We start from the raw sequence: 15,596 nt of genomic DNA, 5'->3' as shown, positions 1-15,596 counted from the left end.
AAAGTACCTACTTTTTTGGGTTGTTTTGAGCATTAAACAAGATGATAGATGTACAATTCTCAGAATAGTGCTTAACACAAAGTAAGAGCTCTATTAAGGTTAGGGGTTTTTTTTTAATTAAAAAAAAAGAACTGTTTTTATTCTGGAGGAAATGCCTTGACAAGACTACTTGGTTTAGAGGCTGAGACCCCGGGGGTAATAGACAAGAGGGCAGGGAATGGCTCTCTTGCCAACCACCAGGGTTGTCCCATCCCAAGCTGGATGTTGACAAACAATATTAATGGATACCCCCTACCTCCCCACTGCCCTAAGTCTAATTTATAATTTTCATTTTTCATCAGCCTCCCCTGGTGTTGCCACCCCAACCTCTGCTCTCGGTGATAGGAAAGGTGTGCAGCTCTCCTTGGTAGTTGAAATCAGAAGGGAAAAGGTGCTGGAAGTAGACATTGTCTCCTGTGTAATAAACAAACAGAAAGAACACTCAAAAAGGATAAGACTGAGAAGAAATGGGGTAGCCAACCCAAGCCTTCACTTGGAACTGAATAAATCCTGCTTTGTGAATGACCCAATAATCAGTCCAGTTTTCTCAGAGTTGCCTTCCAGGAATTTCCCTGAATGGATATAATAAGATCCATGTTGGCTGTCGGAGGGAGAAAAACCCTTTTGGGAGCCACTAAGTCTCAGATTAATCTTTGTTGCTCAGAATCTTCTGACTTTGTCTGGCTCATGGCCATGGAAGTTGGTAGGTTCTCTGGGCGCAGCTTGGTTGGACCAGTGAGGTGGGAAGAAGAAAGCTCTGTTCTGTGGTGTCAGGTGTCCTTTCTGCTGTCAGCTTTCTCGAAGATGGGATGAATCATTGAGTCTGTGCTGTCAGATAGGTGATTGTTAAGATGCGTTACTTTTTCAGTGTCACCCATGACCATTACCGTGTCAAATACTTTCACAACAATAGTAACAAAGTAGACATTTCTGCAGTAACTTAATACAGAATCATGATAGAGTTATGGAACATTTTGGCCACAGAGCAGTGATTTCACTCATTCACTTGACAAGTGAAGAGACAGTTCTTCTTTTATGAGTCATGGAGGGTGGATATTGAGTTGTAGGCAATAACCTAGGAGTCAAAGTTGTTCTCCCTGTATGTGTCTCCCTTTCTTCTCACAAAGCATAAGAATGGCAGAGATTGCTGACTGTTGCCTAGCATCCATTATTTCCTCCTCTTCTTAAATAGTAGTCCCGCACTCCCATTAGTAACTGGGAACATGGTTTCCCGACCACAGAATACATTCCCAGCTCAGTGTCTGGGTCTGACTACTGAGATGTAAACAGACATGATTAATGCAATTGCTTGGTTGTCTTAGAGACAAAGCCACCTGTCCCAGATTTTCCACTACCCTCCTCTTCCCTTTGCTGAAAAAACACTGAAACTCTAGTAGCAGCCTTAGACCTACAGATGGAAGCCACTGGCAGAGGACAGCAAATCCCTTCCCCCATTCCCATCCATGTTCACCCTGAATCTCATTCCAGGATGCAAGATTCAATCTGCTTTATGATCAGCCCTGTGCATGTCATAGAAACTCAGAAAGTATTTGCTCCCATCTTCATGATACCCTGCTTAATTTTTTACTCTGTTTGATTCTTTCCTTCTTCTAGACTTGGCTTTGCTGGCTGCTTCAGTCTCACTATTAAATAATTGATTTATTGTTTTTTCATTCAGCCACCGCTATTAGTCTATTGTTTTCTTGGTACCAGATGCTAGTAACAGAATATTGATAGAAACAGGCAAGGGCTATCTTCATGGAGCTTATGGCCTACTCCTTGTTGATTGAAGGGCAGTGCGGGGGGAAGCTCTTTGCTGCAGCTTGGGCCTAGAAGTCATTACCCCGCCCTACTTTGCAGTTGCCCACTGTGTTGACTGGGAAACCAGTTACTCAAGAGAGCCGAGCATGATATGGTTAGGATTGTCAAGAACCCAGATGTGCTCAGTGAGCAAAAAGCCCATTGCTGAATGGCAAGAAGTAGAGGGTGAAAGCTTCCCCAAAGAGGCGGGGTACTGATTAGTTTTCCTTTAAAATGGTTTTATTAGGGGTTCCTGGGTGGCTCAGTCAGTTAAGTGTCCAACTCTTGATTTCTGCTCTGGTCATGATCTTGGCATCCTGGGATTGAGCCCCATGTTGGGCTCCATACTCAGCAGGGAATCTGCTTGAGGATTCTCTCCCTCTCCCTCTGCCTCTACCCCCACTCATGCATGTGTGCTCTCTCTAAGATAAATACATAAATCTTAAAAAAAAAGTTTTACTAGCTAAGTTGTCTTTTCTTCAATATAAAGCAATACAGATAATAAAAAATAAAAAATAAAATAATTGATAATCTTACCATGCAGGAGTCACTACTCTTAACATCTGTGTATATATTACACAATTTTCAAGTACATCACATTTATCATATAAATCATACATGCACAACTAAGAATGTTTTTTTTTCCCCACATTTTAAAATTTCTGGAATCCCGATAGGTCTTCGAATCAATGTGTTTAGAAAGTAGCATGCCATGGTTTAATTGGCAGTATCTTTCTTCTTAGTGATCAGTAATTTAACAGCCCATTTTACAATTGATGACATCTGAGATCTAATGAAATAGATACATGTTCAGAGAAATGCTATCACCCTACAATGATCTGAATTTTTCAATTAATATGTTGCAAACATCACCTTAAGTCAATAGAACTTTACATTGTCATTTTTAATTGGCAAAGGATATTCCACCATGTAATTGTACCATAATTTGCTTATCCATCCCCTGTTTCGCTACATTTATTTTATTTCCATTAAAAAGTAACCATAGTAGGGGCACCTGGGTGGCTCAGTCAGTTAAGCTTCCAACTCTTGATTTTGGCTCAGGTCATGGAAGAGTTGTGAGATTGAGTCCCACGTGGGATTCTGTGCTTAGCACAGAGTATGCTTGAGACTCTCCATCTCCCTCTGCCCCCTCCCCACATCATACACGCAGTCTCTCCCACCCCCTCAGTAAATAAATAAATCTTAAAAAAAATGTATCCATAACAGGAGAGGCTACATGCAGTGGAAGGCTGTGGGTGTTTGAAGAGAGGGGCTATGTAGGAACTCTCCTTACTTTCACTTCAATTTTGCTGTGAACTTAAAACTGCTCTAAACAATGAAGTCTACTCAAGAGAAATTAAAAACAAAACAAAACATTATGAGCAATGCAAGTCAAAGCAAGTCACATGGCCAAGCTCAGATTCAAAGGATAGAGGAATAAGGTCCACCTCTTGGTCAGGGAAGCTGCAAATTCATGTTACAAAGGAATGTATATACAGAAATGGGAGGAATTTGTGGCTATTGTTTTTGACATTGAGCACACTTGAGGTGATTTTAAACAGGGCAGAGACATGTTCAGATTTAAAATATAGAAAGATTATCCTGATGACTTTGTAGAAAATAATTTGGAAAGTGGCTTCAGTAGGGGTAGAAAGACTGTCAAGAAGCTATGGCCATACTCCTCCTGGGCCATCGAGGTCTGAAGGATGAGTGAATAAGGATTCAAGAGGGTGCGGTCAGGGTGGTAGAAAGTAAGGCACTTATAAGATTCAGATGATTGAAATGTCAGAAATGATAGTGATGAAGATCAAGACAGCCTCAGGAAAGGAGCCGTTGTTACTGGCAACACAGAAGATGATGTGTCCTTTCTGGAGCACTCCTTTGGGGGTGGTTGAAGAATTTATGAATTAAAGGGCCTCAAAATCTGCACGGGGGTGGAGGGATTCCCTCAGCTGCACATCCCTCTCAGTGGCTGACGCTCTTCAGGATGCTGGTGGAGGACAGGCTGAGCAGATGGAACCTGCCAGAGACAGAACCTGAAGAAAGCTGTGTCTCACATTTTAATTTTTTTTATTATTATTTTTAAAGATATTATTTATTTATTCATGAGAGATACGGAGAGAGAGAGAGAGAGAGGCAGAGACAGAGACAGAGGCAGAGGGAGAAGCAGGATCCATGCAGGGAGCCTGACGTGGGACTCGATTTCGGGACTACAGGATCATGCCCTGGGCCAAGGCAGGCGCTGAACCGCTGAGCCACCCAGGGATCCCTAGAGAGCCTTTTTTTTTTTTTTTTTTTTTTTTTGAGAGCCATTTTTAAATAAGAAATTCCCTTTTCTATCCTTGAACAGTGAGAAGAAAGGGAACCAAGGGTCAATGGCAACGTGTGGGGGAGACTTGTGACCCTGCCTGTTTGCAAGCCTCTGTCACATGATGTTCTCTCTCCGTCTTCCTCAGCCCCAGTCTTGTAGCTTCCTTGGTGCTTGCTCTTGCCACCACCCCTCAGCACGTGCTGTCTGCGCCTGGTGCATTCTGTCTGGCAATAAAATTCAGCCATTGAATAAGGCTCTGGGCCAGAGGCTGGGCTTGAATCCTGCTGCATCTCTTATGAGTTGTGTGACTTCAGCCAATGTTCCCCAGGCCTTGGCTCCCTTAAGCATAGAATGAAGGGTGCCTGGCTGGCCACCTGGATTTAATAAATAGCTGTTTTATTATTATTGTTGTTATTTTATTTTTTTAGAGCTTGCCCTGCCTTGTGGAGTCCCCTTTAGGGAGAGAGTGAGAGGGAGAACAGAAGTGCCCCAGAGAGCAGCACGGAGCCTTCAATCGCAGGCTCCATGCTGTGAAGATTTTCACCCATTGTCTGTAAACTTTTTGAGCTTTAGTTTTCTGGTCTGTAAAATAATAATGACTACTTTGATGGGTTGCAGTAAGGCAGAAATTAGTAAAAATTAGATTTATCTTAAAGTGACAGAAACCCTGTAATAACAGTGAGTTAAATCTGATAGTGTTTATGTCTCCCTCATGTAAAAGCCCAGAGGAGAGGGTCTGTGGCTGATGGGGGGCTTCTGCTCAGAGGGTCCTCAAAGACCTGACCTCCTCCCTCATCACTATGGTGCATCTTCTTGGTTTCATGGTCTACGATGGCTCCGTGCAGGAAGAAAAATGGATGACAAAGAGTAAATCTGCACCATTTCTTCAATAAGTTTTCAGAAAACTGCCATGGGGCACTTCTGATAACACCCCATTGGCCAGAACTCCCTCATGTGGCTTCACCCAGTGGGAGAGTAGGCCAGAAAGTGAAGGTTTTACTCTGTTCAGCCATAAAAATGCTATTCCTTTAAAGGAAGGCAAGAGTGGGTATTGGAGGGAAGCTGGTTGGCTCTGGCCTATGTACACAATTTACTCCTTAGCACATAGTAAGCCTGCAAGAGATGTCTGTTATCATCATTCTTATTGTCCATCTATGTACACTTTGCTCATTTGAGGACTCAGGAGAAAGGCTCTCAGCTCTATCATTCCTGGCACTGCCCTGTTCTGATCTCTGGAAGTCAGGAGCAATCTTGTGCTTGTGAGGACAGATGTATTTTTTAAGGTGCCCTCCAAAAGCTTTACCCATGTGTTTGAATTTATTGGAAGGAGATCAATAAAATTGTGTTATTTCTATAAATTGGGGCATATTGAAGTAGAGAAGCGCTCAGTCTTCATGGATTAAAATAGCGTTTAATCTTCAAATTGAATAGAAATGTCAATTTACTTTAAAAAGTAGTAGCTGATAGAAATATATTTTATCTGAATAAATTATGTACGAAAGAAAAAAAAGTTGGTAGAATTTGATGGAAATCTTCATCAATGACAAAGTGTTTGAAAATGTCGATATTGACATGGGGTTTTCCTCTTGAGTTAATTTAACCCAAGTAAGACATTAAATTCATGCAATGTTATCAAATTGGCATGCATATGTATGTTTTCAATCAGAAACTTGAATAGGATACTTCAAAGCCAGGAAGTGTTGTCTATGTCTGTTCTACTTGGCAGTGTAGAGGGTGAATTAAGTCACTGAGGACACAGAATTTAGGGAGGCATCACTCTCTGACCTGTGCAATTCCCTAGGTGTCACATTTGCCCCACCCAGTCCTGTCCCTGCCATTCAATGTGTAGCTTATCAATGGACAGTGTTAAAAAAAAAAAAAAAAGGTTGTTTCTTATTGTTGTTGGTTTAAGAGGCGTTGATTCTGCATTGAAAATTTCAAAATGTGTAAAGGTTTTTGGAATATACTGATTAGTATTTAAAGGAATCAAAAGAAGATTCACTGGAAATAGTCTGAATAAATGAGAAAATTCAGTTAATATCACTGAAATGCTACTAACATAACTAAAAAAAAAAGACATGATTCAGTTTATAATAAACCTCTTAGATACTGTCAGATAAGAAAACTAACTGCTTCTTACTCTTTAAAGTGGTATAATAATTAACAGTGTTCAATCACTTCTGTTCTTTTCATGAATTCATGACTATAAAAAATTAAGAGGGCACTTCAATAAAATAATATACCTTCTCTTTAAATTTTTCTTACAGAAGTATTTTGTTTTGTCATGAAAACTTTTCCATTAATAAATCAAACAATAATTTGATTTATTAAATTATTAATAATTTAATAAAGAGAACCGATAGACTATCAAGCTCAGACTAAAGAGTTCAGGATGGCAGCCACTGGTATTTCTAATATATACAACAGATAAAATTCTCAGAAAGTACATGCAAGAAGCTCTACTACATCTGTGGATGGCCACAGAACATGACCACTTGTCAATTTTACTGGTGACAATGGGACTACAGATGTTCCCAAACTCTGCCACCCAACTTGAGCTCTCATTTTCGGCTTGATATTTTGCTTTTCCAGTTTTGCTAAGGACACAAACGTGATTTAAATCTTTGATTTGTTAATTATAGTCAAAGACACATCCTACAACAAAGTAGCCTGGAATTTTATATCCAACACAATCTAGTCTATATCCAATAGTTTTGGGGAGCTTTTTCACCAGCAAATTTGCAGTGCTGACCCTCTTCGGATGATACTGCTTGACTAAGGAAAGGAAAGCAAGATTTGCATTGTTTTGCCAATGCCAGTTGTATCTATAGCAACCAAGGCAATCTTTCCAGTTAAAGTTGCCAAATCATCTCCATAAATTTATTTTATGGCCCCAATTGAATGGTCATTACAATAGCTTTCTGGTCTCATAAAATCTGCAGTCAGGGGATGGATATATTACTGTTTTTGTTCAGTGCTTTGTAATAATCCAGCAAGTCAGTAGAGAATTTATAGTCCCCCTGGGGCATGCAGATACTCCAACTGGGCTGCCATGTGATAGCCTCCTATCTTCACAGATTTTCAAGTGTAAGCCAATTTGTTCTATGATTAGTCCTTTAGGAATAAGAACCTTTTCTAAATCCTTGGTGTAATGATTAGATATACAAAATAAATCTAGGTCATAACCTGGTTAAGCATCACCAATTGTGATGCAGGGCTGTGGGTTGCCATAATGGAATTAGATGAAGAGGACCACACGAGATTGTTTTTTTTTTTTTTTTTTTTAAGATTTTATTTATTTATTCATGAGAGAGAGAGAGAGAGAGAGAGAGGCAGAGGGAGAAGCAGGCTCCATGCAGGGAGCCTGATGTGGGACTCGATCCCCGGACTCCAGGATCACACCCTGAGCCGAAGGCAGGCGCTAAACCGCTGAGCCACCCAGGGATCCCACAAGATTGTTTTTAACTAGGCATTTAAAATTCTCATATTGTTAAGACAGGTTGGATGACCAGGTCACCTCATAGCAGTCCCTTTTAGTAGGAAGGGCGCTGGACTTATATACAGGCTGGCCAATTTGCCTTGGTTTGCCCAAGACTGTCCCAATGTTAGCACTGAGAGTCCCTCATCTGGGGAACCGTCTCGGCCCCAGGCAAATGGGACAATTGGGCATCCTAACTTGGGAGTTAGAGTCCCACCTCTGTTATTAACTAGTTGTATGACTTTGAGCACACTGCTTCATTTCCTCATGGAATCTTTCCTCATGGGTATAATAGGGGGAGTGACACCTCTTTTCAGGCCTGTTGTGAAGATCTTGGGTGAAAACAGTGCCTCATCCTTGGATTCTGGTATCAAGGCCCTGCTGGCTCCCAGGGACTCAGGGTGATAGTCTGCTGCTCAGTGAGATGGAGTCCTCTGTACCAACACAGTCCTAGCTGACTTGAATTTATAAGATGTTTGTGATTCAGTATTTGTAACCTAAGGACTCTTTTTCCAACTATTTACTAAAAGAAAATTCTGAGCCTTGGTAGTTTGAGATATTACCCTACGTGAGGCTTGACATCTGATTATGCTGATAAATATGTCTTGTGTTTGGTTATGGGGCTGTAGCATATCTTTGAGTTTTTAATGTATTCAGTGTCACATCAGGGGGATTTATAAGAAACACTACTGATGTTTAAATGCATTTGTAGAAAACCATTTTGAGTTTTTGAGTTATAACATGGACATCACCTGGTTTTCAAGAAAGTCAGGCGATGTAAGGCTGGGTTTTAGGGATCCCTGGGTGGCGCAGCGGTTTGGCGCCTGCCTTTGGCCCAGGGCGCGATCCTGGAGACCCGGGATTGAATCCCACGTCGGGTTCCCGGTGCATGGAGCCTGCTTCTCCCTCTGCCTGTGTCTCTGCCTCTCTCTCTCTCTCTCTGTGACTATCATAAATAAATAAAAATTAAAAAAAAAAAAAGGCTGGGTTTTAAATTGGAGAAAGGGATCTGGGCTTTCCACTTTCATAATGCCATTTTCTGAGACATTAAAGGCATTGTCCTGGGAGCTTATTACTGGATCTACTACAAATATTGGGGTTGATTTGAAGGGCAGGTAGTCAGGTTTTCTGTGTACTTTGTTTCTTAAATTTCTTTTCTTTGCTGAAGACTTTATTTTTCAGCCAAGGCCAGTGGATGAAAACCCAGAAAAAGGGATGCCTAGTGGCTCAGCAGTTGAGCGTCTGTCTTCCGCCCGGGGCGTGATCTGGGGATCTGGGATATAGTCCCATATGAGGCTCCTTGCATGGAGACTGCTTCTCCCTCAGCCTATGTCTCTGCCTCCCTATCTTGCTGTGTCTCTCATGAATAAATAAATAAAAATCTTAAAAAAAAAAAAAAGAAAGAAAGAAAAAAAGAAAACCCAGAAGAGGATGAGTATTGGCTGAGTGTGTGACACAGTGGATACACTGTGGATACACACAACTTGGATATAAGAATATTCTGGAAAATTAAAAATGCCAAACAAAGACAAGCTCTTACCTAACTATTTCTTCAAATCCAAAAAGCTCATTCATTTCATCTCAGTCCCAAAGTAGAAAGTCCCACTTTTCTGAGCCTCAGTTTTTCCTTGTATAAAATGGGAGTAACTTAACCTACCTCATGGAGGGGAGTAGGAGAAAATGTTGAGGAAAGCATAGAACAAAGGTGGATTATTGATGTGGTGTTGGTGATGATGATGATGATGGTGATATGATTTTTCAATTATCATCTTGAAATTCAAGGCAAAAATAGAATTTTTATAAATCTGACTCTATTTAAAACACCCATATAAAAATTGAATATGTAAAGGAAAGCTGTGGCAAATATTCAAGGTAAGTATAACAATACCCTGCAAATAACAGCCAGCATGTAAACTGAAATACAAGGATGGCCAGCAGGAGGAGATAGACAATCACGTTGGTATAACAGCCCATTTTATGGGCTCAGAGTGGACCTGACAGGTGCACTATGTATGGGCTGTAGGGTATCCACATGCTTGTTCTGGCTCTTGTTCCTTATGCTCTGGAAATTCAAGGGATTAAGCATTTAAACAATAACTCTGACTTGAGGAGGCTGATGTTTAAATGGAATGGTTATCTCAGGCCCCACATTTCAAGGCTTTTCCTTATTAATTCCAGCCCTGGGGCCCTCCTCACTGTCTGCTTTCTTCAGTCCCCTTCCAGAACTCCTTTGTGCTTTCATAGTGCCCAGTACTTCTCCTTTATTACACTCCTTGACTCTTCTCTCAATCCCATATCCAGCCTACAGAACATCCCATTAACTTGACCTCCAAAATATATCTGGAACCTGACCACATCTCACCATCTTTCTCAAGCCCCTAATTACCTCAGGTTCTTGCAAACTCCTCTTTGACTGGTTTCCTGATTCTGCCTCCATTCAGTGAGTCTGATGCAGACAGACTGGTGCTTTTTTTTTTTTTACAATAATTCATATATTTATTCTTAAGCAAATTATCAATAAAAAATTTAATACTAAAATGCCTTTACATTGAGTTTGCTGTTCATAAAACCTTTGTGGGTTTTTTTTTGTTGTTGTTGTTTGTTTGTTTTTAGTGTTTACATTGAAAAAAAAATCCAACCATCCTCTTAGTTTACACATTTACAATACTCCTGCTTCGCCAGGTCTAACCTCTGGTTAGAGAGAGGGCCGCACCACCCACACGCACAGATGGAAGGGGGGTGCTTTTGAAACACAACACAGATAGAGTCCCTCCTGAGGCTAAAGCTCTCTAAAGGCTCCTTGGCGCAGGAGAGCAAAAGCCAAAATGGACTGTAAGCCCCTCGGGGTTCTCTGCCTCCCTCATTCCAGGTCTGTGTGCCTCAGTTTTTCCTTTCTCTCCTCGGTTCATTTGCTCCCACAACACTGACCTCCTCCCTGATTGCCATTCCCCATTTGGTGCCTTGCGCGGGCTACCCCCTCTGCCTAGAACACTTGCTTAATATCTGCACAGTAAGTTCTCTTCCCTCCTCATGTCTTGGCTTAAATGTCTCTCTTTCTGGCAGTCTTCCTTGACCAGCCTCTATACGCTGTATTCCTCCTTGCATCTGCCCCTTCTCTGCACATTTCGTTAAATTTCATGGTGCTTCCTATGTGCTGGAGACTATCTTAAGCACTTCCAAAATATCCTGCTTACGTCTCACAACATTCCTCTGATGTGGGCCTTATTATTATTTGCATTTTATAGATGAGGGAAGTGAGGTACAGAAAACTTATGTGGCTTGACCAAAGTTCTAGAGCTCATGTAGGGGGGAGCCAGGCTGTACACTGCCTGGGCTGCCTCCCCTTGCACACCGCACCATGTGACAGAGTGTTTATGTATATGCTTATTTACTTTCTGTCTGCCTTCACTAGAATGTAAGCTGTAAGAAGTGCAGGGACTTTTGCCAGTTTTATTCATTGCTGTATTCCTAGGAAAGGGCTAGCATATTGTAAGTAAGTATTTGTTGAGTGAATTAATAAACTTATTATAAGTAAAATACATAATGAAGAGCGCACAAGGTCCATAAAGGCAGGGCGCTCAAGAGGTGTTCTCAGATGAAATGGTGAATAGGTTCCAGCTTCCTTATCAGTAAACGAGGTAGGTGGCCTTTCAGGTCCTTCCCGCTGGCTAGCTGGCATTGTCTTTCATTATGTTTTCTTTCATTTAAGGTTCAGGAAGAGAATCACTGATGATTTAACACAGAGAAGTCACACAATCTCAAAAATATGCTTCCATCAAAGGGCTGTGAATGTTAGACAAGAGGAAGCAAATAAAGACCTTAGCACCCCGTAAGTTTTCATTACACAGAAACTGCATTAGGAGGACAGTTATTATCTCAGACCTTGAAGAGTAGGTGGGTCAAGGAGAGTCTTCAGTGCAGTCACTGGGCTTCGCCTTCAGTCACTCTGGCCCAGAGGCAGAGATTCTGCATAAGAAAGAAGCAGAGGCCAGCGGGGGTGTTGGGAGGGGGGAGGTGGGGTTAGTCTGGAAGGGTTTTCCAGGGACACACAGGGTGGGTCCCAGAGAGGAGGAGGAGGGACGTTGTTTCCTCATAGACCAGAGCAAAGTGCAGAACAGAGGGGAGTGGCAGCAAGTGAGGAGTTTGAAAAGATCAGGAAAAGGATAGCTACTCCAGCAACTGAAAAATTTTGTATTCTCGGATTTAGGGCCTAGTTCTGCATGCGGGACCATTGGATTGTTGCTTTCCACTCTAAAAGCACAGATGGAGCCTAACTCAGGTCAAAGCTGGGATGCAGAGGTGAATTAGGTGAAGTCTTTACCTTAAAGAATTCACAGTCTAGAGGAGACAAATGCAATGACTCACTCATATTCATTCATTCATTCATTCATTCAGCAAGCTTCCTTAAGCCCCACTGTCTATGGCTCTATGGCTCACGGTACTAAGACCTGCCTAAGCTCTCAGTGCACACATCCCAGACATTGCTTATAATAGTGGTCTCTTTACATGTCTGCTCCTCCACTCTGGCTAGGCTTTTAGAAGGCCTCTGTCCTTTTCATTGCTCTAATTCCAATAACACAGTGCTATACAATAACATAGTTCAACTTATTGATTGAAACTGAAGTATAACCTATTAAATGCCAAAACAAAACCATAAAGGATGAAATAAAGCAGATCCTAAAATCAATACAAAGAGCCACAAATTAACCCAACTGTGTATCACCTTGATAGCTCAACCATCCAGACAATGGGAGTTAATTCAAGACATGAGGTTTGTTTTTTTTTTTAACATAATACCTTGACTGTGTATTATTAGTGAATTATATTCTGAGGGCATTAAAAATAACCACAAATAAGTGGTTATTTAATCAGTTTAATCAATAGATTTGTATGGACATACTTCATGTTTTGCAAGTTAGATCAAATGAGTCCATGGAACACATGTATAAAATGGGAGATGTTGAGGAAAACACCATGGTTTTGGATTTGAATATGTGGGGGTCACTTTGAATCCATACATATCTGCAGATGCAAAAGTATTTAGCTACTTTGCTAGTTTTGCCATATTTATTTTAATTTCTCTGAGGTCATAATTCAACGAGATCTGTAGAATGCTTACTATATTCCAGACACCATACTGAACACTTTACATGAAATATTTCATTTAATCCTCACTGCTGTCACTGTGTGATATGTATAACTCTTATTAGAAACTTGAGAAGCTTACCCACGGTAATGGCAAAGCCAAGTTTGGTCTGACCACAGAACTGTGCTTATAAACACAGAGATAAGTAAGACAATTAATATTTTAGCCCCATCTTAAAACACTGCATTCATTTGTGACACTAAACTTGATCTTACTGCTAAAATAAATAACCCTTACAGGGGAACAAAAGACCCTTAGGAATCATCTAATTTGTCAATAAAAGCATTTGTGCTCAATTGGAATACAGCATATTTTTAAAGGGTCTGAGAGGCAAAACTGTGGGGTTTTAGATCTGGCTTTGCCAATCTGGCATGTGGCTTTGTTTAAGTACATTAGACCCTCTCGCGTCTATGCTTCCTTTTTTTCTGAATTGAAGGAGCTGGAAGACAAAAGGAGTCATAAACTCAAATGTCTTCAGGGGTTTACACAAATGAATAAAGTGGCCCAATGACCCAATGGTGTCAGTGACCTCTCAGCTCCAGGTATGTACCCCTGAGGTCACCAGACCTTCTACTTATCAAAAGAAGCCAGGAACCTAGACTTTTATGTGACAACTTTCAAATCTTAAATTAAAAAAATAAAAAGCTTGCGTGAGTAAAAAATAAGGAAACAAAACAAAACAAAAACCCTAAAAAACCAAAACCAACTATATCAGTATGTGGTCCTTAGGCCAACATCTTGTAATTTTGCATCAGATGAACTCTGAAGTCCTTTCAAGGATACTTTGTTGAAAATGAAATGATCCCTTCAGGCCTGGAACAGATGTTTTGTGCCTTAAGTTGTGATGCTTAAAGCTGATTATCTCATTCATCTTCTTAAACTCTTCAAGGTTATGTTGGGAAAGTGGATGAGTCTTGGTACCTCTTTGAACCGCCTTCTGCTTACCTTTGGAATGAAGAGGCTGAAGGTCTCTGAGAAAGGAAAAAAAAAATTACTATCCATTGAGAACATGCTGTATGTCAGGGACTTTTCGTGAATCATACCGTTTATATTAGTTGGGATTCTCCAGAGAAACAGAATCAGTATGATGTGTTTGTGTATATATATATATATATATATACATATACACAGACACACATATATTTATATATACACTCACATAGAGAGATTTTTTTAACTTTTTTTTTTAAAGTATGCTGTAACACTCAACATGGGCTCAAACTTGTGACCCTGAGATCAAGAGTTGCATGCTCTACCAACTGAGCCAACAGGGTGCTCTGAAAGAGATATTTATTTTACGTAATTGGCTCATGCGATGGTGGAGGCTGACAAGTTTAAAGTCTGCACAATGGGTTAACAGGCTGGAGACCCAGGAGTGGTAATAGTGCGGTTCAAGATTGAAGCTTATCTGCTAACAGAATTCCTTCTTGTTCAGGGGAGGTCCATTTTTGTTTTTTATTCAGGCCTCTAACTAGTTGGGTGAAGCCCACCCACACAAAGGACGATCTCCTTTACTCAAAGTCCACTGATTTAAATGTTAATCTCATCTACAGAAAACACACTCTCAGAAACATCCAGAGTAATATTTGGCCAAATATCTGGGTACTGTGGCCCAACCATGTTGACATATAAAATTAACTATCATACCACTTAATCCTCACAATGATCCTCCTAAGTAGACTACTGTTCCCATTTTACAGATGAGGAAATTGAAAATCTGAAAAATTAAATGACTTTTAGAAAAAACGATTAGGAGCAGAGCTAGCATTCAAACTCAAGTCTGTCTAACTCCAATATTCATTTCTTCACTCAGTTTTATCATGATTCTAGATATTAATGCTACTATTTGAAAGGATTTGCTTTGGTAAGGTCCAAGTTTGTGATCGATTCCAGGATCAAGGGAGCTGACTGCAAAACCCAGAGCTCCAATCTGGACATACAGGGAGACACCCACAAGCAGATACTGTCAGCCAAGTTGTCTACATAGATTACATCATGGATGCTTCTTCTGTGGATTCAGCAAGGCAGAAGCTAAATGAGCCAGGGAATCGTTTTCCTACACCTGGACCCTTGAAAAGCTGTTTACATTCTATCCAACAAATATTCACTGTGCATTTCCTGCATGCCAGGTATCTTGCCTGGAGGCTATGGATACAGAGATGCATGAGACACATCCTTGGCATCAGGTTGCTGTGTATCTAGTTAAGGAGTAAGGCAAACACAGTGCTGTAAATGGAGCCCCGCAGGGAACCAGAGAAGGGAGACCTGGTACCCTGTCTCTCTGACTCTTGGGTCCAGGCCTCTCTGGATTTTATTTCCTTGGAGCCTAGCACACTGCCTAACATTTAGTAGCTGTTCGATAAATGCCCGCTGAATGTCTGCATGGGTGAAGGAGTAAATGGAAATTTACTTATTCCCATGTTTGCACCCTTTGCTACGTGGTTATCTCCTTAAGGGCAGGGGAAGGGGCTAAAAACATGGACTCACGACTTGGGTGATCTGACTCTGAAGTCCAGCCACTTCTCTTACTGGCTTTGGAATATGATCTCTCCATGGTTCAGTGTCTTTGACTATGAAATAGTGCTAATCATAGCACATGCATGATACCACTGTGAGGATCACAGGAGTTAATGAACTGAAGATACTTAGTGGAGCACCTCGCGTGGAGCAAATGCTCCAAAATATTACCTGTTTCATTGACATGGTCACCATTAATTTCTGTCTTTGGGATATAGCCCAACTCTGTAAGTAATTGTGGGTGATCAATAGGAACTGAACTAACTTATCTTGGGCTATTGGAGAAGGGGAAGGGTGGGCAAACC

At 41.0% G+C, this 15,596-nt stretch overlaps 1 pseudogene; it reads right to left on the bottom strand.

The window, feature by feature from the left end:
• Positions 1–337: 337 nt before the first annotated feature.
• On the bottom strand, positions 338–15,328 carry LOC106558587 (annotated as a pseudogene).
• Positions 15,329–15,596: the final 268 nt, after the last annotated feature.

The sequence above is a fragment of the Canis lupus genome, chromosome 3 (genome assembly GCF_011100685.1).
Source record: "Canis lupus familiaris isolate Mischka breed German Shepherd chromosome 3, alternate assembly UU_Cfam_GSD_1.0, whole genome shotgun sequence".
NCBI lineage: Eukaryota > Metazoa > Chordata > Mammalia > Carnivora > Canidae > Canis > Canis lupus.
The sequence above is the reverse complement of the archived record's forward strand: the minus strand, read 5'-3'. Positions and strand labels throughout refer to the sequence as shown.